The sequence below is a fragment of the Anomaloglossus baeobatrachus genome, unplaced genomic scaffold (assembly GCF_048569485.1).
Source record: "Anomaloglossus baeobatrachus isolate aAnoBae1 unplaced genomic scaffold, aAnoBae1.hap1 Scaffold_3335, whole genome shotgun sequence".
Classification (NCBI taxonomy): Eukaryota; Metazoa; Chordata; class Amphibia; order Anura; family Aromobatidae; genus Anomaloglossus; species Anomaloglossus baeobatrachus.
Window position 1 is genome coordinate 35,652 of NW_027442714.1, and position 27,816 is coordinate 63,467.

Consider the following 27,816-nt stretch of genomic DNA (forward strand, 5'->3'; position numbering starts at 1 on the left):
CCAAAAGGGATCTATTCCATTCAATTGCAAATGATCTAGATAAGACAGAGAACTGCAGCACGGGGACATAGCCGAGTTGGTCAGGTTGAGTGGTGATGAGTTTGCTATTTGGATGAATAAAGAAAGTCAAAAGTGTGAAAGATAAAAAACAAAAGGAGGAAGTGTGAAAAGTGAATGGGCCAAATTGAGGTGCATATGAAGACGTATGCTTTCTTCCAATTCATTAAATCGGGCTAATATGAATCAGGTGAATTGAGTTCTGCTTTTGGAAACTGGGTTAAGAAGGGGTGCACCGTTCCTGGAGGTACTGCAATACCAGGTCAATGCGTGGAGTGGACAGAGCAAGCTCTTTTTCCATCTCCCTGTTCTAAAAATCCATTTAATATATGGTCCCCAGATAGGGGACGTATCAGATATTAAACTGATAAGAACAGATACTACACTTGATCTTAGCCAAAAGGCCGAGAAGCGATAACCAGAATTGGTTTGGGCCTCGAGTGGCACCCTGGCCTATGCCGGACACATCTTAGGGAGAGAGAGCGAGAGGGAGACAAACCCACGCCTACACAAGACATTTTGTCACCCAAGCCAACCCTTGAAAAGGCTGCTTTGCAGAGCCAAAACAAGAAGAATGGTGCGTTTTGCAGCCGCCGCCCACTGCAATGAATCTGAATAACTCCTCCTTTAGGGCGCAAGCAACTCCCCTCCCCCTTGCAGTCTTTCCAATTCACGATACAAAAAGACGGACAGGACAGGTTGCCTGACTTTCCGTCACTGCCACCCTTTGCCATCCTTACCCGTAGAAAGCCCTTTCATCATCCCCAAACCCTAATCTTTTCCCTTTCCTTCCCAGCCCCCAAACCCTGCCCTCTGTACCTTTCTCACCACCCGCTTCCCTTCTCCTGTCATCCCCCTACCACCCGGGAAAAAAAGAGATTGCCCCCTCCTTCCACTAGCCCACCCTCCCACCCAAAGAACAACTTCTTCTGCGCAGCTTGTTTTCTAGGCAGCAGCGCTATTGTGATGTCATCGGGGGGCATTGTGACAAGCCGCCAGTGTTCCGTCTCTTCATGTTGTGCACAGTTCAAACGGAAAATACATCAACAGGCAGACTACAGAAAAGCTTACTATCAAAGGTTAGAGGGGGGCTTTCTCAGAGGGCTTTTTACAGTTTTTCTATTCCCAATTAGCCGTTTAAGTGTACTTATTGAAAGTAGTAATTCTTTCATAGGCCGCCCTTTCTTAGTATTTGACGTTCCTTATATTGCGGTATGAGGCTTCGCAGTAGGTTGCAAACATTCATCACCCATGACTGTCCCCAATTGAGCTCAGAAGCTCAATGTCTATCATGACCTCTCTTTTAGAATGTCCAAGAGCAAGCAAACTATTCCTCCAGGAGAGGGCGCCAACAGACTACTAAAGAGATCATCATTACTCAAAGAAAACCCCAAAAACCAATGCATGATAGGAATAAACAGGTAACTTTCTTTGGAGTGGAAGCGGAGAGATCGCACCAGATGCCAATTCTAGATGTTATCACACCTGTGGTCACTGCAGCAGCAGGTGAATCCACTTTGTCCAAAAGGGATCTATTCCATTCAATTGCAAATGATCTAGATAAGACAGAGAACTGCAGCACGGGGACATAGCCGAGTTGGTCAGGTTGAGTGGTGATGAGTTTGCTATTTGGATGAATAAAGAAAGTCAAAAGTGTGAAAGATAAAAAACAAAAGGAGGAAGTGTGAAAAGTGAATGGGCCAAATTGAGGTGCATATGAAGACGTATGCTTTCTTCCAATTCATTAAATCGGGCTAATATGAATCAGGTGAATTGAGTTCTGCTTTTGGAAACTGGGTTAAGAAGGGGTGCACCGTTCCTGGAGGTACTGCAATACCAGGTCAATGCGTGGAGTGGACAGAGCAAGCTCTTTTTCCATCTCCCTGTTCTAAAAATCCATTTAATATATGGTCCCCAGATAGGGGACGTATCAGATATTAAACTGATAAGAACAGATACTACACTTGATCTTAGCCAAAAGGCCGAGAAGCGATAACCAGAATTGGTTTGGGCCTCGAGTGGCACCCTGGCCTATGCCGGACACATCTTAGGGAGAGAGAGCGAGAGGGAGACAAACCCACGCCTACACAAGACATTTTGTCACCCAAGCCAACCCTTGAAAAGGCTGCTTTGCAGAGCCAAAACAAGAAGAATGGTGCGTTTTGCAGCCGCCGCCCACTGCAATGAATCTGAATAACTCCTCCTTTAGGGCGCAAGCAACTCCCCTCCCCCTTGCAGTCTTTCCAATTCACGATACAAAAAGACGGACAGGACAGGTTGCCTGACTTTCCGTCACTGCCACCCTTTGCCATCCTTACCCGTAGAAAGCCCTTTCATCATCCCCAAACCCTAATCTTTTCCCTTTCCTTCCCAGCCCCCAAACCCTGCCCTCTGTACCTTTCTCACCACCCGCTTCCCTTCTCCTGTCATCCCCCTACCACCCGGGAAAAAAAGAGATTGCCCCCTCCTTCCACTAGCCCACCCTCCCACCCAAAGAACAACTTCTTCTGCGCAGCTTGTTTTCTAGGCAGCAGCGCTATTGTGATGTCATCGGGGGGCATTGTGACAAGCCGCCAGTGTTCCGTCTCTTCATGTTGTGCACAGTTCAAACGGAAAATACATCAACAGGCAGACTACAGAAAAGCTTACTATCAAAGGTTAGAGGGGGGCTTTCTCAGAGGGCTTTTTACAGTTTTTCTATTCCCAATTAGCCGTTTAAGTGTACTTATTGAAAGTAGTAATTCTTTCATAGGCCGCCCTTTCTTAGTATTTGACGTTCCTTATATTGCGGTATGAGGCTTCGCAGTAGGTTGCAAACATTCATCACCCATGACTGTCCCCAATTGAGCTCAGAAGCTCAATGTCTATCATGACCTCTCTTTTAGAATGTCCAAGAGCAAGCAAACTATTCCTCCAGGAGAGGGCGCCAACAGACTACTAAAGAGATCATCATTACTCAAAGAAAACCCCAAAAACCAATGCATGATAGGAATAAACAGGTAACTTTCTTTGGAGTGGAAGCGGAGAGATCGCACCAGATGCCAATTCTAGATGTTATCACACCTGTGGTCACTGCAGCAGCAGGTGAATCCACTTTGTCCAAAAGGGATCTATTCCATTCAATTGCAAATGATCTAGATAAGACAGAGAACTGCAGCACGGGGACATAGCCGAGTTGGTCAGGTTGAGTGGTGATGAGTTTGCTATTTGGATGAATAAAGAAAGTCAAAAGTGTGAAAGATAAAAAACAAAAGGAGGAAGTGTGAAAAGTGAATGGGCCAAATTGAGGTGCATATGAAGACGTATGCTTTCTTCCAATTCATTAAATCGGGCTAATATGAATCAGGTGAATTGAGTTCTGCTTTTGGAAACTGGGTTAAGAAGGGGTGCACCGTTCCTGGAGGTACTGCAATACCAGGTCAATGCGTGGAGTGGACAGAGCAAGCTCTTTTTCCATCTCCCTGTTCTAAAAATCCATTTAATATATGGTCCCCAGATAGGGGACGTATCAGATATTAAACTGATAAGAACAGATACTACACTTGATCTTAGCCAAAAGGCCGAGAAGCGATAACCAGAATTGGTTTGGGCCTCGAGTGGCACCCTGGCCTATGCCGGACACATCTTAGGGAGAGAGAGCGAGAGGGAGACAAACCCACGCCTACACAAGACATTTTGTCACCCAAGCCAACCCTTGAAAAGGCTGCTTTGCAGAGCCAAAACAAGAAGAATGGTGCGTTTTGCAGCCGCCGCCCACTGCAATGAATCTGAATAACTCCTCCTTTAGGGCGCAAGCAACTCCCCTCCCCCTTGCAGTCTTTCCAATTCACGATACAAAAAGACGGACAGGACAGGTTGCCTGACTTTCCGTCACTGCCACCCTTTGCCATCCTTACCCGTAGAAAGCCCTTTCATCATCCCCAAACCCTAATCTTTTCCCTTTCCTTCCCAGCCCCCAAACCCTGCCCTCTGTACCTTTCTCACCACCCGCTTCCCTTCTCCTGTCATCCCCCTACCACCCGGGAAAAAAAGAGATTGCCCCCTCCTTCCACTAGCCCACCCTCCCACCCAAAGAACAACTTCTTCTGCGCAGCTTGTTTTCTAGGCAGCAGCGCTATTGTGATGTCATCGGGGGGCATTGTGACAAGCCGCCAGTGTTCCGTCTCTTCATGTTGTGCACAGTTCAAACGGAAAATACATCAACAGGCAGACTACAGAAAAGCTTACTATCAAAGGTTAGAGGGGGGCTTTCTCAGAGGGCTTTTTACAGTTTTTCTATTCCCAATTAGCCGTTTAAGTGTACTTATTGAAAGTAGTAATTCTTTCATAGGCCGCCCTTTCTTAGTATTTGACGTTCCTTATATTGCGGTATGAGGCTTCGCAGTAGGTTGCAAACATTCATCACCCATGACTGTCCCCAATTGAGCTCAGAAGCTCAATGTCTATCATGACCTCTCTTTTAGAATGTCCAAGAGCAAGCAAACTATTCCTCCAGGAGAGGGCGCCAACAGACTACTAAAGAGATCATCATTACTCAAAGAAAACCCCAAAAACCAATGCATGATAGGAATAAACAGGTAACTTTCTTTGGAGTGGAAGCGGAGAGATCGCACCAGATGCCAATTCTAGATGTTATCACACCTGTGGTCACTGCAGCAGCAGGTGAATCCACTTTGTCCAAAAGGGATCTATTCCATTCAATTGCAAATGATCTAGATAAGACAGAGAACTGCAGCACGGGGACATAGCCGAGTTGGTCAGGTTGAGTGGTGATGAGTTTGCTATTTGGATGAATAAAGAAAGTCAAAAGTGTGAAAGATAAAAAACAAAAGGAGGAAGTGTGAAAAGTGAATGGGCCAAATTGAGGTGCATATGAAGACGTATGCTTTCTTCCAATTCATTAAATCGGGCTAATATGAATCAGGTGAATTGAGTTCTGCTTTTGGAAACTGGGTTAAGAAGGGGTGCACCGTTCCTGGAGGTACTGCAATACCAGGTCAATGCGTGGAGTGGACAGAGCAAGCTCTTTTTCCATCTCCCTGTTCTAAAAATCCATTTAATATATGGTCCCCAGATAGGGGACGTATCAGATATTAAACTGATAAGAACAGATACTACACTTGATCTTAGCCAAAAGGCCGAGAAGCGATAACCAGAATTGGTTTGGGCCTCGAGTGGCACCCTGGCCTATGCCGGACACATCTTAGGGAGAGAGAGCGAGAGGGAGACAAACCCACGCCTACACAAGACATTTTGTCACCCAAGCCAACCCTTGAAAAGGCTGCTTTGCAGAGCCAAAACAAGAAGAATGGTGCGTTTTGCAGCCGCCGCCCACTGCAATGAATCTGAATAACTCCTCCTTTAGGGCGCAAGCAACTCCCCTCCCCCTTGCAGTCTTTCCAATTCACGATACAAAAAGACGGACAGGACAGGTTGCCTGACTTTCCGTCACTGCCACCCTTTGCCATCCTTACCCGTAGAAAGCCCTTTCATCATCCCCAAACCCTAATCTTTTCCCTTTCCTTCCCAGCCCCCAAACCCTGCCCTCTGTACCTTTCTCACCACCCGCTTCCCTTCTCCTGTCATCCCCCTACCACCCGGGAAAAAAAGAGATTGCCCCCTCCTTCCACTAGCCCACCCTCCCACCCAAAGAACAACTTCTTCTGCGCAGCTTGTTTTCTAGGCAGCAGCGCTATTGTGATGTCATCGGGGGGCATTGTGACAAGCCGCCAGTGTTCCGTCTCTTCATGTTGTGCACAGTTCAAACGGAAAATACATCAACAGGCAGACTACAGAAAAGCTTACTATCAAAGGTTAGAGGGGGGCTTTCTCAGAGGGCTTTTTACAGTTTTTCTATTCCCAATTAGCCGTTTAAGTGTACTTATTGAAAGTAGTAATTCTTTCATAGGCCGCCCTTTCTTAGTATTTGACGTTCCTTATATTGCGGTATGAGGCTTCGCAGTAGGTTGCAAACATTCATCACCCATGACTGTCCCCAATTGAGCTCAGAAGCTCAATGTCTATCATGACCTCTCTTTTAGAATGTCCAAGAGCAAGCAAACTATTCCTCCAGGAGAGGGCGCCAACAGACTACTAAAGAGATCATCATTACTCAAAGAAAACCCCAAAAACCAATGCATGATAGGAATAAACAGGTAACTTTCTTTGGAGTGGAAGCGGAGAGATCGCACCAGATGCCAATTCTAGATGTTATCACACCTGTGGTCACTGCAGCAGCAGGTGAATCCACTTTGTCCAAAAGGGATCTATTCCATTCAATTGCAAATGATCTAGATAAGACAGAGAACTGCAGCACGGGGACATAGCCGAGTTGGTCAGGTTGAGTGGTGATGAGTTTGCTATTTGGATGAATAAAGAAAGTCAAAAGTGTGAAAGATAAAAAACAAAAGGAGGAAGTGTGAAAAGTGAATGGGCCAAATTGAGGTGCATATGAAGACGTATGCTTTCTTCCAATTCATTAAATCGGGCTAATATGAATCAGGTGAATTGAGTTCTGCTTTTGGAAACTGGGTTAAGAAGGGGTGCACCGTTCCTGGAGGTACTGCAATACCAGGTCAATGCGTGGAGTGGACAGAGCAAGCTCTTTTTCCATCTCCCTGTTCTAAAAATCCATTTAATATATGGTCCCCAGATAGGGGACGTATCAGATATTAAACTGATAAGAACAGATACTACACTTGATCTTAGCCAAAAGGCCGAGAAGCGATAACCAGAATTGGTTTGGGCCTCGAGTGGCACCCTGGCCTATGCCGGACACATCTTAGGGAGAGAGAGCGAGAGGGAGACAAACCCACGCCTACACAAGACATTTTGTCACCCAAGCCAACCCTTGAAAAGGCTGCTTTGCAGAGCCAAAACAAGAAGAATGGTGCGTTTTGCAGCCGCCGCCCACTGCAATGAATCTGAATAACTCCTCCTTTAGGGCGCAAGCAACTCCCCTCCCCCTTGCAGTCTTTCCAATTCACGATACAAAAAGACGGACAGGACAGGTTGCCTGACTTTCCGTCACTGCCACCCTTTGCCATCCTTACCCGTAGAAAGCCCTTTCATCATCCCCAAACCCTAATCTTTTCCCTTTCCTTCCCAGCCCCCAAACCCTGCCCTCTGTACCTTTCTCACCACCCGCTTCCCTTCTCCTGTCATCCCCCTACCACCCGGGAAAAAAAGAGATTGCCCCCTCCTTCCACTAGCCCACCCTCCCACCCAAAGAACAACTTCTTCTGCGCAGCTTGTTTTCTAGGCAGCAGCGCTATTGTGATGTCATCGGGGGGCATTGTGACAAGCCGCCAGTGTTCCGTCTCTTCATGTTGTGCACAGTTCAAACGGAAAATACATCAACAGGCAGACTACAGAAAAGCTTACTATCAAAGGTTAGAGGGGGGCTTTCTCAGAGGGCTTTTTACAGTTTTTCTATTCCCAATTAGCCGTTTAAGTGTACTTATTGAAAGTAGTAATTCTTTCATAGGCCGCCCTTTCTTAGTATTTGACGTTCCTTATATTGCGGTATGAGGCTTCGCTAGTAGGTTGCAAACATTCATCACCCATGACTGTCCCCAATTGAGCTCAGAAGCTCAATGTCTATCATGACCTCTCTTTTAGAATGTCCAAGAGCAAGCAAACTATTCCTCCAGGAGAGGGCGCCAACAGACTACTAAAGAGATCATCATTACTCAAAGAAAACCCCAAAAACCAATGCATGATAGGAATAAACAGGTAACTTTCTTTGGAGTGGAAGCGGAGAGATCGCACCAGATGCCAATTCTAGATGTTATCACACCTGTGGTCACTGCAGCAGCAGGTGAATCCACTTTGTCCAAAAGGGATCTATTCCATTCAATTGCAAATGATCTAGATAAGACAGAGAACTGCAGCACGGGGACATAGCCGAGTTGGTCAGGTTGAGTGGTGATGAGTTTGCTATTTGGATGAATAAAGAAAGTCAAAAGTGTGAAAGATAAAAAACAAAAGGAGGAAGTGTGAAAAGTGAATGGGCCAAATTGAGGTGCATATGAAGACGTATGCTTTCTTCCAATTCATTAAATCGGGCTAATATGAATCAGGTGAATTGAGTTCTGCTTTTGGAAACTGGGTTAAGAAGGGGTGCACCGTTCCTGGAGGTACTGCAATACCAGGTCAATGCGTGGAGTGGACAGAGCAAGCTCTTTTTCCATCTCCCTGTTCTAAAAATCCATTTAATATATGGTCCCCAGATAGGGGACGTATCAGATATTAAACTGATAAGAACAGATACTACACTTGATCTTAGCCAAAAGGCCGAGAAGCGATAACCAGAATTGGTTTGGGCCTCGAGTGGCACCCTGGCCTATGCCGGACACATCTTAGGGAGAGAGAGCGAGAGGGAGACAAACCCACGCCTACACAAGACATTTTGTCACCCAAGCCAACCCTTGAAAAGGCTGCTTTGCAGAGCCAAAACAAGAAGAATGGTGCGTTTTGCAGCCGCCGCCCACTGCAATGAATCTGAATAACTCCTCCTTTAGGGCGCAAGCAACTCCCCTCCCCCTTGCAGTCTTTCCAATTCACGATACAAAAAGACGGACAGGACAGGTTGCCTGACTTTCCGTCACTGCCACCCTTTGCCATCCTTACCCGTAGAAAGCCCTTTCATCATCCCCAAACCCTAATCTTTTCCCTTTCCTTCCCAGCCCCCAAACCCTGCCCTCTGTACCTTTCTCACCACCCGCTTCCCTTCTCCTGTCATCCCCCTACCACCCGGGAAAAAAAGAGATTGCCCCCTCCTTCCACTAGCCCACCCTCCCACCCAAAGAACAACTTCTTCTGCGCAGCTTGTTTTCTAGGCAGCAGCGCTATTGTGATGTCATCGGGGGGCATTGTGACAAGCCGCCAGTGTTCCGTCTCTTCATGTTGTGCACAGTTCAAACGGAAAATACATCAACAGGCAGACTACAGAAAAGCTTACTATCAAAGGTTAGAGGGGGGCTTTCTCAGAGGGCTTTTTACAGTTTTTCTATTCCCAATTAGCCGTTTAAGTGTACTTATTGAAAGTAGTAATTCTTTCATAGGCCGCCCTTTCTTAGTATTTGACGTTCCTTATATTGCGGTATGAGGCTTCGCAGTAGGTTGCAAACATTCATCACCCATGACTGTCCCCAATTGAGCTCAGAAGCTCAATGTCTATCATGACCTCTCTTTTAGAATGTCCAAGAGCAAGCAAACTATTCCTCCAGGAGAGGGCGCCAACAGACTACTAAAGAGATCATCATTACTCAAAGAAAACCCCAAAAACCAATGCATGATAGGAATAAACAGGTAACTTTCTTTGGAGTGGAAGCGGAGAGATCGCACCAGATGCCAATTCTAGATGTTATCACACCTGTGGTCACTGCAGCAGCAGGTGAATCCACTTTGTCCAAAAGGGATCTATTCCATTCAATTGCAAATGATCTAGATAAGACAGAGAACTGCAGCACGGGGACATAGCCGAGTTGGTCAGGTTGAGTGGTGATGAGTTTGCTATTTGGATGAATAAAGAAAGTCAAAAGTGTGAAAGATAAAAAACAAAAGGAGGAAGTGTGAAAAGTGAATGGGCCAAATTGAGGTGCATATGAAGACGTATGCTTTCTTCCAATTCATTAAATCGGGCTAATATGAATCAGGTGAATTGAGTTCTGCTTTTGGAAACTGGGTTAAGAAGGGGTGCACCGTTCCTGGAGGTACTGCAATACCAGGTCAATGCGTGGAGTGGACAGAGCAAGCTCTTTTTCCATCTCCCTGTTCTAAAAATCCATTTAATATATGGTCCCCAGATAGGGGACGTATCAGATATTAAACTGATAAGAACAGATACTACACTTGATCTTAGCCAAAAGGCCGAGAAGCGATAACCAGAATTGGTTTGGGCCTCGAGTGGCACCCTGGCCTATGCCGGACACATCTTAGGGAGAGAGAGCGAGAGGGAGACAAACCCACGCCTACACAAGACATTTTGTCACCCAAGCCAACCCTTGAAAAGGCTGCTTTGCAGAGCCAAAACAAGAAGAATGGTGCGTTTTGCAGCCGCCGCCCACTGCAATGAATCTGAATAACTCCTCCTTTAGGGCGCAAGCAACTCCCCTCCCCCTTGCAGTCTTTCCAATTCACGATACAAAAAGACGGACAGGACAGGTTGCCTGACTTTCCGTCACTGCCACCCTTTGCCATCCTTACCCGTAGAAAGCCCTTTCATCATCCCCAAACCCTAATCTTTTCCCTTTCCTTCCCAGCCCCCAAACCCTGCCCTCTGTACCTTTCTCACCACCCGCTTCCCTTCTCCTGTCATCCCCCTACCACCCGGGAAAAAAAGAGATTGCCCCCTCCTTCCACTAGCCCACCCTCCCACCCAAAGAACAACTTCTTCTGCGCAGCTTGTTTTCTAGGCAGCAGCGCTATTGTGATGTCATCGGGGGGCATTGTGACAAGCCGCCAGTGTTCCGTCTCTTCATGTTGTGCACAGTTCAAACGGAAAATACATCAACAGGCAGACTACAGAAAAGCTTACTATCAAAGGTTAGAGGGGGGCTTTCTCAGAGGGCTTTTTACAGTTTTTCTATTCCCAATTAGCCGTTTAAGTGTACTTATTGAAAGTAGTAATTCTTTCATAGGCCGCCCTTTCTTAGTATTTGACGTTCCTTATATTGCGGTATGAGGCTTCGCAGTAGGTTGCAAACATTCATCACCCATGACTGTCCCCAATTGAGCTCAGAAGCTCAATGTCTATCATGACCTCTCTTTTAGAATGTCCAAGAGCAAGCAAACTATTCCTCCAGGAGAGGGCGCCAACAGACTACTAAAGAGATCATCATTACTCAAAGAAAACCCCAAAAACCAATGCATGATAGGAATAAACAGGTAACTTTCTTTGGAGTGGAAGCGGAGAGATCGCACCAGATGCCAATTCTAGATGTTATCACACCTGTGGTCACTGCAGCAGCAGGTGAATCCACTTTGTCCAAAAGGGATCTATTCCATTCAATTGCAAATGATCTAGATAAGACAGAGAACTGCAGCACGGGGACATAGCCGAGTTGGTCAGGTTGAGTGGTGATGAGTTTGCTATTTGGATGAATAAAGAAAGTCAAAAGTGTGAAAGATAAAAAACAAAAGGAGGAAGTGTGAAAAGTGAATGGGCCAAATTGAGGTGCATATGAAGACGTATGCTTTCTTCCAATTCATTAAATCGGGCTAATATGAATCAGGTGAATTGAGTTCTGCTTTTGGAAACTGGGTTAAGAAGGGGTGCACCGTTCCTGGAGGTACTGCAATACCAGGTCAATGCGTGGAGTGGACAGAGCAAGCTCTTTTTCCATCTCCCTGTTCTAAAAATCCATTTAATATATGGTCCCCAGATAGGGGACGTATCAGATATTAAACTGATAAGAACAGATACTACACTTGATCTTAGCCAAAAGGCCGAGAAGCGATAACCAGAATTGGTTTGGGCCTCGAGTGGCACCCTGGCCTATGCCGGACACATCTTAGGGAGAGAGAGCGAGAGGGAGACAAACCCACGCCTACACAAGACATTTTGTCACCCAAGCCAACCCTTGAAAAGGCTGCTTTGCAGAGCCAAAACAAGAAGAATGGTGCGTTTTGCAGCCGCCGCCCACTGCAATGAATCTGAATAACTCCTCCTTTAGGGCGCAAGCAACTCCCCTCCCCCTTGCAGTCTTTCCAATTCACGATACAAAAAGACGGACAGGACAGGTTGCCTGACTTTCCGTCACTGCCACCCTTTGCCATCCTTACCCGTAGAAAGCCCTTTCATCATCCCCAAACCCTAATCTTTTCCCTTTCCTTCCCAGCCCCCAAACCCTGCCCTCTGTACCTTTCTCACCACCCGCTTCCCTTCTCCTGTCATCCCCCTACCACCCGGGAAAAAAAGAGATTGCCCCCTCCTTCCACTAGCCCACCCTCCCACCCAAAGAACAACTTCTTCTGCGCAGCTTGTTTTCTAGGCAGCAGCGCTATTGTGATGTCATCGGGGGGCATTGTGACAAGCCGCCAGTGTTCCGTCTCTTCATGTTGTGCACAGTTCAAACGGAAAATACATCAACAGGCAGACTACAGAAAAGCTTACTATCAAAGGTTAGAGGGGGGCTTTCTCAGAGGGCTTTTTACAGTTTTTCTATTCCCAATTAGCCGTTTAAGTGTACTTATTGAAAGTAGTAATTCTTTCATAGGCCGCCCTTTCTTAGTATTTGACGTTCCTTATATTGCGGTATGAGGCTTCGCAGTAGGTTGCAAACATTCATCACCCATGACTGTCCCCAATTGAGCTCAGAAGCTCAATGTCTATCATGACCTCTCTTTTAGAATGTCCAAGAGCAAGCAAACTATTCCTCCAGGAGAGGGCGCCAACAGACTACTAAAGAGATCATCATTACTCAAAGAAAACCCCAAAAACCAATGCATGATAGGAATAAACAGGTAACTTTCTTTGGAGTGGAAGCGGAGAGATCGCACCAGATGCCAATTCTAGATGTTATCACACCTGTGGTCACTGCAGCAGCAGGTGAATCCACTTTGTCCAAAAGGGATCTATTCCATTCAATTGCAAATGATCTAGATAAGACAGAGAACTGCAGCACGGGGACATAGCCGAGTTGGTCAGGTTGAGTGGTGATGAGTTTGCTATTTGGATGAATAAAGAAAGTCAAAAGTGTGAAAGATAAAAAACAAAAGGAGGAAGTGTGAAAAGTGAATGGGCCAAATTGAGGTGCATATGAAGACGTATGCTTTCTTCCAATTCATTAAATCGGGCTAATATGAATCAGGTGAATTGAGTTCTGCTTTTGGAAACTGGGTTAAGAAGGGGTGCACCGTTCCTGGAGGTACTGCAATACCAGGTCAATGCGTGGAGTGGACAGAGCAAGCTCTTTTTCCATCTCCCTGTTCTAAAAATCCATTTAATATATGGTCCCCAGATAGGGGACGTATCAGATATTAAACTGATAAGAACAGATACTACACTTGATCTTAGCCAAAAGGCCGAGAAGCGATAACCAGAATTGGTTTGGGCCTCGAGTGGCACCCTGGCCTATGCCGGACACATCTTAGGGAGAGAGAGCGAGAGGGAGACAAACCCACGCCTACACAAGACATTTTGTCACCCAAGCCAACCCTTGAAAAGGCTGCTTTGCAGAGCCAAAACAAGAAGAATGGTGCGTTTTGCAGCCGCCGCCCACTGCAATGAATCTGAATAACTCCTCCTTTAGGGCGCAAGCAACTCCCCTCCCCCTTGCAGTCTTTCCAATTCACGATACAAAAAGACGGACAGGACAGGTTGCCTGACTTTCCGTCACTGCCACCCTTTGCCATCCTTACCCGTAGAAAGCCCTTTCATCATCCCCAAACCCTAATCTTTTCCCTTTCCTTCCCAGCCCCCAAACCCTGCCCTCTGTACCTTTCTCACCACCCGCTTCCCTTCTCCTGTCATCCCCCTACCACCCGGGAAAAAAAGAGATTGCCCCCTCCTTCCACTAGCCCACCCTCCCACCCAAAGAACAACTTCTTCTGCGCAGCTTGTTTTCTAGGCAGCAGCGCTATTGTGATGTCATCGGGGGGCATTGTGACAAGCCGCCAGTGTTCCGTCTCTTCATGTTGTGCACAGTTCAAACGGAAAATACATCAACAGGCAGACTACAGAAAAGCTTACTATCAAAGGTTAGAGGGGGGCTTTCTCAGAGGGCTTTTTACAGTTTTTCTATTCCCAATTAGCCGTTTAAGTGTACTTATTGAAAGTAGTAATTCTTTCATAGGCCGCCCTTTCTTAGTATTTGACGTTCCTTATATTGCGGTATGAGGCTTCGCAGTAGGTTGCAAACATTCATCACCCATGACTGTCCCCAATTGAGCTCAGAAGCTCAATGTCTATCATGACCTCTCTTTTAGAATGTCCAAGAGCAAGCAAACTATTCCTCCAGGAGAGGGCGCCAACAGACTACTAAAGAGATCATCATTACTCAAAGAAAACCCCAAAAACCAATGCATGATAGGAATAAACAGGTAACTTTCTTTGGAGTGGAAGCGGAGAGATCGCACCAGATGCCAATTCTAGATGTTATCACACCTGTGGTCACTGCAGCAGCAGGTGAATCCACTTTGTCCAAAAGGGATCTATTCCATTCAATTGCAAATGATCTAGATAAGACAGAGAACTGCAGCACGGGGACATAGCCGAGTTGGTCAGGTTGAGTGGTGATGAGTTTGCTATTTGGATGAATAAAGAAAGTCAAAAGTGTGAAAGATAAAAAACAAAAGGAGGAAGTGTGAAAAGTGAATGGGCCAAATTGAGGTGCATATGAAGACGTATGCTTTCTTCCAATTCATTAAATCGGGCTAATATGAATCAGGTGAATTGAGTTCTGCTTTTGGAAACTGGGTTAAGAAGGGGTGCACCGTTCCTGGAGGTACTGCAATACCAGGTCAATGCGTGGAGTGGACAGAGCAAGCTCTTTTTCCATCTCCCTGTTCTAAAAATCCATTTAATATATGGTCCCCAGATAGGGGACGTATCAGATATTAAACTGATAAGAACAGATACTACACTTGATCTTAGCCAAAAGGCCGAGAAGCGATAACCAGAATTGGTTTGGGCCTCGAGTGGCACCCTGGCCTATGCCGGACACATCTTAGGGAGAGAGAGCGAGAGGGAGACAAACCCACGCCTACACAAGACATTTTGTCACCCAAGCCAACCCTTGAAAAGGCTGCTTTGCAGAGCCAAAACAAGAAGAATGGTGCGTTTTGCAGCCGCCGCCCACTGCAATGAATCTGAATAACTCCTCCTTTAGGGCGCAAGCAACTCCCCTCCCCCTTGCAGTCTTTCCAATTCACGATACAAAAAGACGGACAGGACAGGTTGCCTGACTTTCCGTCACTGCCACCCTTTGCCATCCTTACCCGTAGAAAGCCCTTTCATCATCCCCAAACCCTAATCTTTTCCCTTTCCTTCCCAGCCCCCAAACCCTGCCCTCTGTACCTTTCTCACCACCCGCTTCCCTTCTCCTGTCATCCCCCTACCACCCGGGAAAAAAAGAGATTGCCCCCTCCTTCCACTAGCCCACCCTCCCACCCAAAGAACAACTTCTTCTGCGCAGCTTGTTTTCTAGGCAGCAGCGCTATTGTGATGTCATCGGGGGGCATTGTGACAAGCCGCCAGTGTTCCGTCTCTTCATGTTGTGCACAGTTCAAACGGAAAATACATCAACAGGCAGACTACAGAAAAGCTTACTATCAAAGGTTAGAGGGGGGCTTTCTCAGAGGGCTTTTTACAGTTTTTCTATTCCCAATTAGCCGTTTAAGTGTACTTATTGAAAGTAGTAATTCTTTCATAGGCCGCCCTTTCTTAGTATTTGACGTTCCTTATATTGCGGTATGAGGCTTCGCAGTAGGTTGCAAACATTCATCACCCATGACTGTCCCCAATTGAGCTCAGAAGCTCAATGTCTATCATGACCTCTCTTTTAGAATGTCCAAGAGCAAGCAAACTATTCCTCCAGGAGAGGGCGCCAACAGACTACTAAAGAGATCATCATTACTCAAAGAAAACCCCAAAAACCAATGCATGATAGGAATAAACAGGTAACTTTCTTTGGAGTGGAAGCGGAGAGATCGCACCAGATGCCAATTCTAGATGTTATCACACCTGTGGTCACTGCAGCAGCAGGTGAATCCACTTTGTCCAAAAGGGATCTATTCCATTCAATTGCAAATGATCTAGATAAGACAGAGAACTGCAGCACGGGGACATAGCCGAGTTGGTCAGGTTGAGTGGTGATGAGTTTGCTATTTGGATGAATAAAGAAAGTCAAAAGTGTGAAAGATAAAAAACAAAAGGAGGAAGTGTGAAAAGTGAATGGGCCAAATTGAGGTGCATATGAAGACGTATGCTTTCTTCCAATTCATTAAATCGGGCTAATATGAATCAGGTGAATTGAGTTCTGCTTTTGGAAACTGGGTTAAGAAGGGGTGCACCGTTCCTGGAGGTACTGCAATACCAGGTCAATGCGTGGAGTGGACAGAGCAAGCTCTTTTTCCATCTCCCTGTTCTAAAAATCCATTTAATATATGGTCCCCAGATAGGGGACGTATCAGATATTAAACTGATAAGAACAGATACTACACTTGATCTTAGCCAAAAGGCCGAGAAGCGATAACCAGAATTGGTTTGGGCCTCGAGTGGCACCCTGGCCTATGCCGGACACATCTTAGGGAGAGAGAGCGAGAGGGAGACAAACCCACGCCTACACAAGACATTTTGTCACCCAAGCCAACCCTTGAAAAGGCTGCTTTGCAGAGCCAAAACAAGAAGAATGGTGCGTTTTGCAGCCGCCGCCCACTGCAATGAATCTGAATAACTCCTCCTTTAGGGCGCAAGCAACTCCCCTCCCCCTTGCAGTCTTTCCAATTCACGATACAAAAAGACGGACAGGACAGGTTGCCTGACTTTCCGTCACTGCCACCCTTTGCCATCCTTACCCGTAGAAAGCCCTTTCATCATCCCCAAACCCTAATCTTTTCCCTTTCCTTCCCAGCCCCCAAACCCTGCCCTCTGTACCTTTCTCACCACCCGCTTCCCTTCTCCTGTCATCCCCCTACCACCCGGGAAAAAAAGAGATTGCCCCCTCCTTCCACTAGCCCACCCTCCCACCCAAAGAACAACTTCTTCTGCGCAGCTTGTTTTCTAGGCAGCAGCGCTATTGTGATGTCATCGGGGGGCATTGTGACAAGCCGCCAGTGTTCCGTCTCTTCATGTTGTGCACAGTTCAAACGGAAAATACATCAACAGGCAGACTACAGAAAAGCTTACTATCAAAGGTTAGAGGGGGGCTTTCTCAGAGGGCTTTTTACAGTTTTTCTATTCCCAATTAGCCGTTTAAGTGTACTTATTGAAAGTAGTAATTCTTTCATAGGCCGCCCTTTCTTAGTATTTGACGTTCCTTATATTGCGGTATGAGGCTTCGCAGTAGGTTGCAAACATTCATCACCCATGACTGTCCCCAATTGAGCTCAGAAGCTCAATGTCTATCATGACCTCTCTTTTAGAATGTCCAAGAGCAAGCAAACTATTCCTCCAGGAGAGGGCGCCAACAGACTACTAAAGAGATCATCATTACTCAAAGAAAACCCCAAAAACCAATGCATGATAGGAATAAACAGGTAACTTTCTTTGGAGTGGAAGCGGAGAGATCGCACCAGATGCCAATTCTAGATGTTATCACACCTGTGGTCACTGCAGCAGCAGGTGAATCCACTTTGTCCAAAAGGGATCTATTCCATTCAATTGCAAATGATCTAGATAAGACAGAGAACTGCAGCACGGGGACATAGCCGAGTTGGTCAGGTTGAGTGGTGATGAGTTTGCTATTTGGATGAATAAAGAAAGTCAAAAGTGTGAAAGATAAAAAACAAAAGGAGGAAGTGTGAAAAGTGAATGGGCCAAATTGAGGTGCATATGAAGACGTATGCTTTCTTCCAATTCATTAAATCGGGCTAATATGAATCAGGTGAATTGAGTTCTGCTTTTGGAAACTGGGTTAAGAAGGGGTGCACCGTTCCTGGAGGTACTGCAATACCAGGTCAATGCGTGGAGTGGACAGAGCAAGCTCTTTTTCCATCTCCCTGTTCTAAAAATCCATTTAATATATGGTCCCCAGATAGGGGACGTATCAGATATTAAACTGATAAGAACAGATGGGGACGTATCAGATATTAAACTGATAAGAACAGATACTACACTTGATCTTAGCCAAAAGGCCGAGAAGCGATAACCAGAATTGGTTTGGGCCTCGAGTGGCACCCTGGCCTATGCCGGACACATCTTAGGGAGAGAGAGCGAGAGGGAGACAAACCCACGCCTACACAAGACATTTTGTCACCCAAGCCAACCCTTGAAAAGGCTGCTTTGCAGAGCCAAAACAAGAAGAATGGTGCGTTTTGCAGCCGCCGCCCACTGCAATGAATCTGAATAACTCCTCCTTTAGGGCGCAAGCAACTCCCCTCCCCCTTGCAGTCTTTCCAATTCACGATACAAAAAGACGGACAGGACAGGTTGCCTGACTTTCCGTCACTGCCACCCTTTGCCATCCTTACCCGTAGAAAGCCCTTTCATCATCCCCAAACCCTAATCTTTTCCCTTTCCTTCCCAGCCCCCAAACCCTGCCCTCTGTACCTTTCTCACCACCCGCTTCCCTTCTCCTGTCATCCCCCTACCACCCGGGAAAAAAAGAGATTGCCCCCTCCTTCCACTAGCCCACCCTCCCACCCAAAGAACAACTTCTTCTGCGCAGCTTGTTTTCTAGGCAGCAGCGCTATTGTGATGTCATCGGGGGGCATTGTGACAAGCCGCCAGTGTTCCGTCTCTTCATGTTGTGCACAGTTCAAACGGAAAATACATCAACAGGCAGACTACAGAAAAGCTTACTATCAAAGGTTAGAGGGGGGCTTTCTCAGAGGGCTTTTTACAGTTTTTCTATTCCCAATTAGCCGTTTAAGTGTACTTATTGAAAGTAGTAATTCTTTCATAGGCCGCCCTTTCTTAGTATTTGACGTTCCTTATATTGCGGTATGAGGCTTCGCAGTAGGTTGCAAACATTCATCACCCATGACTGTCCCCAATTGAGCTCAGAAGCTCAATGTCTATCATGACCTCTCTTTTAGAATGTCCAAGAGCAAGCAAACTATTCCTCCAGGAGAGGGCGCCAACAGACTACTAAAGAGATCATCATTACTCAAAGAAAACCCCAAAAACCAATGCATGATAGGAATAAACAGGTAACTTTCTTTGGAGTGGAAGCGGAGAGATCGCACCAGATGCCAATTCTAGATGTTATCACACCTGTGGTCACTGCAGCAGCAGGTGAATCCACTTTGTCCAAAAGGGATCTATTCCATTCAATTGCAAATGATCTAGATAAGACAGAGAACTGCAGCACGGGGACATAGCCGAGTTGGTCAGGTTGAGTGGTGATGAGTTTGCTATTTGGATGAATAAAGAAAGTCAAAAGTGTGAAAGATAAAAAACAAAAGGAGGAAGTGTGAAAAGTGAATGGGCCAAATTGAGGTGCATATGAAGACGTATGCTTTCTTCCAATTCATTAAATCGGGCTAATATGAATCAGGTGAATTGAGTTCTGCTTTTGGAAACTGGGTTAAGAAGGGGTGCACCGTTCCTGGAGGTACTGCAATACCAGGTCAATGCGTGGAGTGGACAGAGCAAGCTCTTTTTCCATCTCCCTGTTCTAAAAATCCATTTAATATATGGTCCCCAGATAGGGGACGTATCAGATATTAAACTGATAAGAACAGATACTACACTTGATCTTAGCCAAAAGGCCGAGAAGCGATAACCAGAATTGGTTTGGGCCTCGAGTGGCACCCTGGCCTATGCCGGACACATCTTAGGGAGAGAGAGCGAGAGGGAGACAAACCCACGCCTACACAAGACATTTTGTCACCCAAGCCAACCCTTGAAAAGGCTGCTTTGCAGAGCCAAAACAAGAAGAATGGTGCGTTTTGCAGCCGCCGCCCACTGCAATGAATCTGAATAACTCCTCCTTTAGGGCGCAAGCAACTCCCCTCCCCCTTGCAGTCTTTCCAATTCACGATACAAAAAGACGGACAGGACAGGTTGCCTGACTTTCCGTCACTGCCACCCTTTGCCATCCTTACCCGTAGAAAGCCCTTTCATCATCCCCAAACCCTAATCTTTTCCCTTTCCTTCCCAGCCCCCAAACCCTGCCCTCTGTACCTTTCTCACCACCCGCTTCCCTTCTCCTGTCATCCCCCTACCACCCGGGAAAAAAAGAGATTGCCCCCTCCTTCCACTAGCCCACCCTCCCACCCAAAGAACAACTTCTTCTGCGCAGCTTGTTTTCTAGGCAGCAGCGCTATTGTGATGTCATCGGGGGGCATTGTGACAAGCCGCCAGTGTTCCGTCTCTTCATGTTGTGCACAGTTCAAACGGAAAATACATCAACAGGCAGACTACAGAAAAGCTTACTATCAAAGGTTAGAGGGGGGCTTTCTCAGAGGGCTTTTTACAGTTTTTCTATTCCCAATTAGCCGTTTAAGTGTACTTATTGAAAGTAGTAATTCTTTCATAGGCCGCCCTTTCTTAGTATTTGACGTTCCTTATATTGCGGTATGAGGCTTCGCAGTAGGTTGCAAACATTCATCACCCATGACTGTCCCCAATTGAGCTCAGAAGCTCAATGTCTATCATGACCTCTCTTTTAGAATGTCCAAGAGCAAGCAAACTATTCCTCCAGGAGAGGGCGCCAACAGACTACTAAAGAGATCATCATTACTCAAAGAAAACCCCAAAAACCAATGCATGATAGGAATAAACAGGTAACTTTCTTTGGAGTGGAAGCGGAGAGATCGCACCAGATGCCAATTCTAGATGTTATCACACCTGTGGTCACTGCAGCAGCAGGTGAATCCACTTTGTCCAAAAGGGATCTATTCCATTCAATTGCAAATGATCTAGATAAGACAGAGAACTGCAGCACGGGGACATAGCCGAGTTGGTCAGGTTGAGTGGTGATGAGTTTGCTATTTGGATGAATAAAGAAAGTCAAAAGTGTGAAAGATAAAAAACAAAAGGAGGAAGTGTGAAAAGTGAATGGGCCAAATTGAGGTGCATATGAAGACGTATGCTTTCTTCCAATTCATTAAATCGGGCTAATATGAATCAGGTGAATTGAGTTCTGCTTTTGGAAACTGGGTTAAGAAGGGGTGCACCGTTCCTGGAGGTACTGCAATACCAGGTCAATGCGTGGAGTGGACAGAGCAAGCTCTTTTTCCATCTCCCTGTTCTAAAAATCCATTTAATATATGGTCCCCAGATAGGGGACGTATCAGATATTAAACTGATAAGAACAGATTTTTTGATTTAACAGCATCTTTATTATCCTGCACTACTCACAAATAGGTAACAAACCGTGTACAGTGCCGCAGCCCCGTACACACAGAAATATACAATCCTTCTTACATTACATAGCCATAGAGTACGACGCACTAAACTATACATCACGCTCCTATGCTTATCCATAACACTCAAGCTGAAAGAAAAAGTTAGACAATAAATAACGACGAACCGGCGATTGGGGGATGGGGGTAGGGGAAAAGGGGGATAGGGTGGGGAAATCACAGGCCCGAAGCTTTATTGAAAGACGCACATAACGGGAAAAGGAGGGAGGGGGCATGGAAGAGGTCTAAACCTCCTCCTCGGCGCTGTCGTCCGGACTGTCCATGATGGAATAGTCTCTGAGCAGGCTGTGGATCAGCCTGCGGCAATCCTGGATAGACATCCTCTCCCTCTTCAAGATGAGCCGGTTCCTGGCGACCCAAATAGCGTCCTTAAAGCAGTTCATAAGGCGCCAAGCCTCCTGGATGGCTCCAACGGTGTGAGTTCCAGGGAAGAGTCCATAAAGTACGGAATGGTACGATAGGCTCCCTCTGGGGACGGAGTTCCTCAGGTCATCCTCCAGGGCAACCAACAGGCGCTGTGCGAAACGGCAGTCCCAAAAGGCGTGCAGCGATGTTTCCTCCACGAAGGGGCACCTTGGGCAGTACCGGGTTTTGCACAGGTTCCGGGCATGCATGAATGACCGGACGGGCAGTCCGCCCTGTATCGCCATCCATGACAAGTCCTTGTGCCCGTTGGTCAATCCAGCCGATGACACGTTTGTCCAAACAGTCTCCAGTGTGTCGTGATGAAGTCCTGGAATGTTCTCCATTTCGTCCTTGGCTCTGATGAGTTTGTGGATAGTCTTTGGCTTCCACAAATCAGGCTTGAGTCCCTCCAGTTGGTGTTCCCTCACAAACCGAACCACGTCTCCGTAGAACCATGGCGCCGTCCAGTTGTAGGGGAAGGAGCTGTCCCACTTGTCCCAGCCTAACCGTCTCCAAAGGGGGAGCAGGAAGAAGCGAGACATGGACCCACCCGCGGAACCTCTCTTGACTCGCAGAGTTCGGCGAACGCAGTCACATACGAAGGAGGATCGCAGGAGGGTGGGGATATCGGGTACGCCCTTCCCACCCTTGCGAGGATCCTTGTACATGATGCTCCGCTTTACTCTGTCCATCTTGGATCCCCAGACAAAACGAAACACCGTCCTGGTAATGGCCCTGCACACGGTGGCAAGGGGGGGCCAGGCCTGGGCCGTGTACTGCAGCACGGGCAGTACCTCGTTACGCAGGACCAGTGCTTTGCCCTCACAGGTGAGGCGTCTGAGGCTCCACAGACCGATCCGTTGGGTGATCTTGGTCAAGCGTTCCTCCCAGGACTTGAGGGCTGCTCCTTCCTTCCCGAACCAGACTCCAAGAACCTTGATGAAATCCGGCTGGATGCTGAAAGGGAAGGGGGCGGAAGAGGCCGGCTGCCAGTCCCCGAAGAGCATGGCTTCCGACTTCCCGCAGTTGACTTTGGCTCCCGAAGCCCGTCTGAAGGTCTCACAGGTCTGGACGAGGGTGTCGACTGAGCGCCGGTCCGCGCAGAAGACGGTCACGTCGTCCATGTAGAGCGAGCACTTGACCTCGAAGCGTTCTGGTCCTGGTGCGGTGATCCCTCTGATCTCTCCATTCCGCCGGATAGCCTCTGCAAAGAGTTCTATAACACAAACAAAAAGAAGAGGTGACAGAGGACAGCCTTGTCTGACCCCTGAGAGGACCGGGAAGGGGTCAGTCTTCCAGCCGTTTACCAACACCGAGCTGTGAATATCAAAATACATTAGTTGGACATACAAACAAAACATGTTACCCAAACCTAACCTGTGCAGAGCTTTGCCCAGGAACTCATGGGAAACACGGTCGAAGGCCTTTTCCTGATCCAACGAGATCAGGGCTGCGTGCACCCGGCGGGCTTTGATGTACTCGACCGTGTCCCGCATGAGAGCCAGGCTGTCTGCGATGCGACGTCCGGGGATGCCGCAGGTCTGATCCGGGTGGATGATCCGTCCGATAACCGTCTTCAGTCTCGTTGCCATCGTCTTGGCCAGGATCTTGTAGTCGACATTCAGAAGGGTGATGGGACGCCAATTCTTCAGGTCGCACCTCTCTCCTTTACGCTTGTACAGGATCGTGACCATTCCTTCCCTCAGAGATGGAGGCATTCTGCCCTCCACCACCATCTCCTCATACAGCCCTAACAGGTCCGGACAGATTAGGTCTCCCAGCGCTACATAGAGCTCTGCTGGGAGGCCGTCACTGCCCGGTGTCCTGCCAGAACTAAAGGATTTGGCGGCCGAGAGCAGCTCGTCCACCGTCAGAGGAACGTCCATGGCCGCCGCGTCTGCAGGGTCAAGATGGTTAGTGATACCTGACAGGAACTTATCGGCGGCCTCGGGGTCAGTAGTCTTGCGGGCGTAGAGTTCGCTGTAGAAGTCGCTGACGACCTTCATCACATTCTCTTTCCCGCGTCGCATGCTTCCACTCTCGTCTCGTAGTTCATTCATGGGCGTGTGACCGGCGTGGAGTTTCCTGAAAAAGAACGAGTTACATTTCTCACCCTTCTCCAGGTTCTCCACTTTGGAACGGAAGACAATTCGCTCGGACTCCTCCTCGAAGTGCCTTTTCAGGCTCCTCTTAGTCTCCTCCAGCTCCTCTCTCACGTCCCAGCCGCATCGAAGAAGGTCCTGCAGGGAACGCAGCTCACGCTGGAGTCTCCTGAAGTCCCTCCTCTTCAGACACGCCTGTTGTTGACTCTTTGCCTGAAAGAAGAAACGGAACTCGAGTTTAACGTATTCCCACCAGTCAGAAACAGACTGGAAGCCCGCCTTGTAGGCCCGCCACGTGGAGTAGGCAGCTCTAAGCTCCTCCAGAATCTCACCCTTTTCCAGCAGAGAGCAGTTCAGCTTCCAGGAGCCCGGGCCAATGGGGAAGCCATGGCCCAGCACACCTTGAAAGTGAATGGCTCTGTGGTCAGAGAAGAAGCAGGGGACCATCGAGTGCCCACTCCGCCCAACCGCCCGAGAGGTAAACACAAAGTCAATCCTGGAACGCAGCGAGCCATCGGATCGGCACCATGAATAGTTCACAGATCCGTGTCCGATGGAGCCAACAACGTCCACAAGAGAGGCTTCGGTCACCATCTCAATGAGCAGTTTGGATGTGACGTCCAACTTGGCAGCCGTTCCAGAACTGCGTCCATCCTCCTCAATCGGGCAGTTGAAATCCCCGGCCATCACTACCGTCCTGGCGGTAGCGAGCTGAGGGCGCAGGGCTTGGAGGAGCTCCAGTCGATCGCTCTTCACAGGAGAAGCATACACATTGATGAACCTGACAGGTTCTCCCGCCCAGGTGCCATCCACGAGCAGTAACCTGCCGCAGACGATTTCCTGAACAGAGTCCAATGTGAAGGCGCTTCCCCTGATCAGCACGGCGACCCCCGCGGACCTACAGTCGCCCCCGCCAGACCAGTAGGATGGGCCATGGGTCCACTCCCTGGCCAGATGGTTGAAGGACCTAGAGGAGGGAAGGGAGCATTCCTGCAGGAAAAATACATCACTAGACTGAGTGTTAAGGAACGCAAAAATTGTCTGACGTCGGAACTTGTCTCTGATGCTCCTAACATTAATGGAAAAGATGTTAATGTTAGCAGTCATTGGAGGAAAGAGAAAGTTAGAGCAGGCGGTGTGCCTTAGTTACCACTCCGGTCGGGCGGTTCTTCCTCTTTGGCACCTGCTGGTAAGGGTATCTCCAGCAGACCCTCTTCTTCTAGCTGATCGAGCAGGGATGGTGCCTCAGTGGCTTCCGACTCCTCCATTTCTTCTTCGGCCACAAGGGACTCCACCATCTGCTCCAACACGTCCGGTTCTGGGAGGAGGCCATCCTCCTCTTCCTGGGGTGGATTGAGGTCCACAATGAACAGCTTGGAAGGTTCTGCGACAGGACTATCTTCCACCTTCCTTTTCCTTTGGCCTGTACCTGAGGAGACAAGAGCTGGAAAATCCTCCTCGGTGAAAAGTGCAAGAGTGCTGAGGCCCTCTGCTCTCATGGTCTGGGGAGGGAGAGTGGGCTTTGGGGGGGGGGTGAGGAGACCAACTGAGGAGTAGGGAAATGAGGCGGAGGTAGTGGAATCCTCAGTAGGGTTGGCCGGGGGGGGAGGGGTTTGGACAGGGGTGACAGGGGGGGGGACCAGGGAGGGGGCAACAGTTTTCTTACCCTTCTTTTTCCTGGACTCCGTGGCTGCTGGGGCATCGGCTGGAGCCACGGTCGCCGGGTTCTTGGCCGCCTTGTCCTTGGCCTCTGTGGCCTTGGTCGTAGCTGCCTTGGTCGACGAAGCTGTGACTACCCGATACTGGGTCGCCGCGGCAACCCTTGCCCAGGATTTCTCCCGCTGTGGGCAGTCCTTGTAAAGGTGGTCCGCCTGTCCACATAGGTTGCAAGTCTTCTTCTTTGGGCAGTCCTTGGAGCTGTGTCCCGTCACCCGGCAAACCCTGCAGGCGTCCTCCTTGCAGGTCTTCATCGAATGCCCTTTCCCGCCACATTTCCTGCAGTTGTGTGGCATGTCCGGGTAGTAGATGAGACCAAAGGAGTTTCCCAGAGAGAATGTCGGGGGCAGGTGCTGGAGACCATCCTCGGATGCTGGTTCCCTGTAGAGTCGAACGGTTACTGACCACTTACCCGTCCAGAATCCGTTGCCGTTAAGGATGTGGGATGGCTCCCTCACCACTGTGCAGAGACGTCCCAGGAACGTGGAGATGTCTCTTCCTGGGGTGTGCGGGTTCCGCATGGAGACCGTGATCCTCTTTTCATCCCTCTGTATAGGACAGGATCCTAAAAAAGAATGAAAAGGGGAGTCCGGCATCGCTGCGTTCATCGCCTCCCAGTATCTTCTGCAGGCATTCACCGTGGCAAAGGTTACCAGAAAAATGCCAGTCATGAAGGTCTGGACACTCAGGGTTTCCGCCCTGGAGAAGCCCTGATCCAGAATCATCTTCTTGCAGAACACGTCGCTGGACATGTCCGGCAACCTACCATCCACCGCCTTTAGCTTCAGGGCGACCGTCTGCCGCATCCAAGGCTCCAGGGTTGGAGCCTTTTCAGGCAGCGTCCGGGCTCCCTCCGGCTGGCTGGCGTCGGAGGTAGGGGCCTCTTGGGCCGAAGAAGCCTCTGGATGAGCCTTCCTGGAGGTCCCTGGGTCCTGAGCCTTCTTGGCTGCCTTCTCTGGCTTGCTTGCCATGGCTGGTTCCTGCTTGAGTTCCCGGAGCTGGATCTTGGATTCTTCTCCGGGTGTCTTCTCCCGCTGTGTTCCTCCTCGAAGTTCCTCTGGTCTCCCCAAGTCTTCTCCGAGGCTTCGTCTTCTTGCTTCTTTCTGCCAAGCTCTTCTTCCGTCCGATCTCCCTCTTCCGGTCTCGGCTGGGCTTCGGAGCTCGTCTCCCTGATCGTATCTCGTCAAGTGTAGCTAGCTCAGTTTGTTCTGATAAGAACAGATACTACACTTGATCTTAGCCAAAAGGCCGAGAAGCGATAACCAGAATTGGTTTGGGCCTCGAGTGGCACCCTGGCCTATGCCGGACACATCTTAGGGAGAGAGAGCGAGAGGGAGACAAACCCACGCCTACACAAGACATTTTGTCACCCAAGCCAACCCTTGAAAAGGCTGCTTTGCAGAGCCAAAACAAGAAGAATGGTGCGTTTTGCAGCCGCCGCCCACTGCAATGAATCTGAATAACTCCTCCTTTAGGGCGCAAGCAACTCCCCTCCCCCTTGCAGTCTTTCCAATTCACGATACAAAAAGACGGACAGGACAGGTTGCCTGACTTTCCGTCACTGCCACCCTTTGCCATCCTTACCCGTAGAAAGCCCTTTCATCATCCCCAAACCCTAATCTTTTCCCTTTCCTTCCCAGCCCCCAAACCCTGCCCTCTGTACCTTTCTCACCACCCGCTTCCCTTCTCCTGTCATCCCCCTACCACCCGGGAAAAAAAGAGATTGCCCCCTCCTTCCACTAGCCCACCCTCCCACCCAAAGAACAACTTCTTCTGCGCAGCTTGTTTTCTAGGCAGCAGCGCTATTGTGATGTCATCGGGGGGCATTGTGACAAGCCGCCAGTGTTCCGTCTCTTCATGTTGTGCACAGTTCAAACGGAAAATACATCAACAGGCAGACTACAGAAAAGCTTACTATCAAAGGTTAGAGGGGGGCTTTCTCAGAGGGCTTTTTACAGTTTTTCTATTCCCAATTAGCCGTTTAAGTGTACTTATTGAAAGTAGTAATTCTTTCATAGGCCGCCCTTTCTTAGTATTTGACGTTCCTTATATTGCGGTATGAGGCTTCGCAGTAGGTTGCAAACATTCATCACCCATGACTGTCCCCAATTGAGCTCAGAAGCTCAATGTCTATCATGACCTCTCTTTTAGAATGTCCAAGAGCAAGCAAACTATTCCTCCAGGAGAGGGCGCCAACAGACTACTAAAGAGATCATCATTACTCAAAGAAAACCCCAAAAACCAATGCATGATAGGAATAAACAGGTAACTTTCTTTGGAGTGGAAGCGGAGAGATCGCACCAGATGCCAATTCTAGATGTTATCACACCTGTGGTCACTGCAGCAGCAGGTGAATCCACTTTGTCCAAAAGGGATCTATTCCATTCAATTGCAAATGATCTAGATAAGACAGAGAACTGCAGCACGGGGACATAGCCGAGTTGGTCAGGTTGAGTGGTGATGAGTTTGCTATTTGGATGAATAAAGAAAGTCAAAAGTG

The 27,816-nt window shown here is 48.2% G+C and overlaps 12 non-coding genes and 3 pseudogenes across 12 annotated transcripts; all 15 read right to left on the reverse strand.

Moving 5' to 3' along the window:
• Positions 1-282: 282 nt before the first annotated feature.
• On the reverse strand, positions 283-473 carry LOC142270997 (U2 spliceosomal RNA). Its single transcript, XR_012736189.1, has one exon. It is a non-coding gene; the product is annotated as a U2 spliceosomal RNA (small nuclear RNA).
• A 1,387-nt stretch (positions 474-1,860) lies between these two features.
• LOC142270998 (U2 spliceosomal RNA) lies at positions 1,861-2,051 on the reverse strand. The gene has a single exon (XR_012736190.1). It is a non-coding gene; the product is annotated as a U2 spliceosomal RNA (small nuclear RNA).
• A 1,387-nt stretch (positions 2,052-3,438) lies between these two features.
• Positions 3,439-3,629, reverse strand: LOC142270999 (U2 spliceosomal RNA). The gene has a single exon (XR_012736191.1). It is a non-coding gene; the product is annotated as a U2 spliceosomal RNA (small nuclear RNA).
• A 1,387-nt stretch (positions 3,630-5,016) lies between these two features.
• Positions 5,017-5,207, reverse strand: LOC142271001 (U2 spliceosomal RNA). The gene has a single exon (XR_012736193.1). It is a non-coding gene; the product is annotated as a U2 spliceosomal RNA (small nuclear RNA).
• A 1,387-nt stretch (positions 5,208-6,594) lies between these two features.
• Positions 6,595-6,785, reverse strand: LOC142271002 (U2 spliceosomal RNA). Its single transcript, XR_012736194.1, has one exon. It is a non-coding gene; the product is annotated as a U2 spliceosomal RNA (small nuclear RNA).
• A 1,388-nt stretch (positions 6,786-8,173) lies between these two features.
• On the reverse strand, positions 8,174-8,364 carry LOC142271003 (U2 spliceosomal RNA). The gene has a single exon (XR_012736195.1). It is a non-coding gene; the product is annotated as a U2 spliceosomal RNA (small nuclear RNA).
• A 1,387-nt stretch (positions 8,365-9,751) lies between these two features.
• Positions 9,752-9,942, reverse strand: LOC142271004 (U2 spliceosomal RNA). The gene has a single exon (XR_012736196.1). It is a non-coding gene; the product is annotated as a U2 spliceosomal RNA (small nuclear RNA).
• Positions 9,943-11,329: 1,387 nt separating this feature from the next.
• On the reverse strand, positions 11,330-11,520 carry LOC142271005 (U2 spliceosomal RNA). Its single transcript, XR_012736197.1, has one exon. It is a non-coding gene; the product is annotated as a U2 spliceosomal RNA (small nuclear RNA).
• Positions 11,521-12,907: 1,387 nt separating this feature from the next.
• On the reverse strand, positions 12,908-13,098 carry LOC142271007 (U2 spliceosomal RNA). Its single transcript, XR_012736198.1, has one exon. It is a non-coding gene; the product is annotated as a U2 spliceosomal RNA (small nuclear RNA).
• A 1,387-nt stretch (positions 13,099-14,485) lies between these two features.
• LOC142271008 (U2 spliceosomal RNA) lies at positions 14,486-14,676 on the reverse strand. Its single transcript, XR_012736199.1, has one exon. It is a non-coding gene; the product is annotated as a U2 spliceosomal RNA (small nuclear RNA).
• A 1,387-nt stretch (positions 14,677-16,063) lies between these two features.
• On the reverse strand, positions 16,064-16,254 carry LOC142271009 (U2 spliceosomal RNA). The gene has a single exon (XR_012736200.1). It is a non-coding gene; the product is annotated as a U2 spliceosomal RNA (small nuclear RNA).
• Positions 16,255-17,641: 1,387 nt separating this feature from the next.
• On the reverse strand, positions 17,642-17,868 carry LOC142271029 (U2 spliceosomal RNA; annotated as a pseudogene).
• A 1,387-nt stretch (positions 17,869-19,255) lies between these two features.
• On the reverse strand, positions 19,256-19,446 carry LOC142271010 (U2 spliceosomal RNA). Its single transcript, XR_012736201.1, has one exon. It is a non-coding gene; the product is annotated as a U2 spliceosomal RNA (small nuclear RNA).
• A 1,387-nt stretch (positions 19,447-20,833) lies between these two features.
• LOC142271030 (U2 spliceosomal RNA) lies at positions 20,834-21,038 on the reverse strand (annotated as a pseudogene).
• Positions 21,039-26,486: 5,448 nt separating this feature from the next.
• On the reverse strand, positions 26,487-26,576 carry LOC142270975 (U2 spliceosomal RNA; annotated as a pseudogene).
• Between the last annotated feature and the right edge of the window lie 1,240 nt (positions 26,577-27,816).